General features: G+C 34.9%; 1 long non-coding RNA gene across 1 annotated transcript; it reads right to left on the bottom strand.

Annotated features, from left to right (window-relative positions):
* Window positions 1-502: 502 nt before the first annotated feature.
* Window positions 503-1,296, bottom strand: LOC131005189 (uncharacterized). The gene is made up of 3 exons (XR_009095216.1): window positions 1,012-1,296; window positions 825-909; window positions 503-743 (listed from the first exon to the last, which is right to left on the bottom strand). It is a non-coding gene; the product is annotated as an uncharacterized LOC131005189 (long non-coding RNA).
* Window positions 1,297-1,569: the final 273 nt, after the last annotated feature.

The raw sequence follows: 1,569 nt of genomic DNA on the forward strand, positions 1-1,569 counted from the left end.
TAACAATTTTTTTTTGTAATCGAACTAAATGTGATATATCAATATCTATCAATTATACTCCATTTAGTACGAAGTTTTCGGCCCAAGGACTAAGTAGTCCAATAAGCCAAGTGGGCGGATTTTATAGGCTTGATTATTATTATTATTATTTTTTTTTGAGGCAAGGCTTGATTATTTTTCGAACGTCCATTTTCGTAATGCAATTCAATCATACATTTCGTTTTAGGCAACTCGAATTAGCCCATCAAGCCTACCAGTATAATAGTCATATTTTTTTTAGCACGAAAATTAAGAATTTAATTTTTTAGTGTAATATTGTGTAAAAATGTGCCTGAGATCACATTATTTATATTGTAAAATTATTATCAAAAATAAAAATAAAATATAAAATTATTATCAAAAAAAAAATAAGACTATTATAGTAAGACGTCCAGAAAAGGAAAAGGAAAACATGACTATGAGAGTGGGATAGAGGAAGTAATACAATTTGTTGCATACCGGATGGAACAAGACAAATTAGTATGTATATAGCTTCCAAAAACATTTGAAACCGTTGTAGTTCCTCTCAAGAAACAGAGCATCTCTAGCAATAAATATTCATACACGTAGTTGTTAAAACACATAATTTAGTTTTGTACATAGGTTTTGCAAATTAAAAGTAAATGAGTGGAGGCGTAGACTAGAAGAAGCAGAGCAGGTCGCAGCATTCATCCATCAAACAACAGCAGCACAAGGCCGCAAGGCTGCACACAAACAAATACAATCACATCCATATTAATTAATTCAACATCCCACTCACACAAATTCAATTCAAAAACACACACCAGCCTTCCAGGAATCCGGGCTCCCTCTTCGGCGGCGGCGCCGCGTACTGCGGCGGCGCCACCACCGGCGGTCCCTGATAGTATCCTGTACCAAAATCCACCCCCAAATCATAACTATCCAAGAAGGAAACAAAAGTAAATATTTCACATTTTCACAAACTCAAATCTAAAGGGAGATAATAATTACCTTGAGCAGGATAGGGGTAAGCATATTTTGGTGGTTCATTCATTTCTATGATCTATCAGGATTTCCTACCAGGGATTTACAACTCGCCTCTTTCTCTCTCTCTCTATAAATATAGGAATGTTTTTCCTTAGTGGAATTAAAGTTGTGGTGAGAATAATGAATCAAATTCTTTTCTTGTTTCCAAGGAAATTTCTGGTGAGGATGCGATGAGAAAGCTCTGGAAAGGTTGGTTTCATGTTGAAATTGAAGACATGTGGGCTATACTCTGTTTCATTAATTTATTATGTCACATACGTGGCAATCTATGAGTACATCTACGTCCCTTTTATTTTGTGAATTCGCATTTAAGACTTTTTGTAGCAATTTATCAACTCATTCTTCGCACACTTAATGGATAACGCCAAGTTTGGGCCAATTTCATAAATATGCAATAATTTGGTATCCCTGCCTCTTGGTTTGTTGGACCTGATCTATTTGAGCCCAGCAAATATATATGAATATTATCCAACCAAAAAGTTGCAACATTTGTCCCTTGTACTATTTGAAAACAAACACCAA

Source organism: Salvia miltiorrhiza, chromosome 1, assembly GCF_028751815.1.
Source record: "Salvia miltiorrhiza cultivar Shanhuang (shh) chromosome 1, IMPLAD_Smil_shh, whole genome shotgun sequence".
NCBI lineage: Eukaryota > Viridiplantae > Streptophyta > Magnoliopsida > Lamiales > Lamiaceae > Salvia > Salvia miltiorrhiza.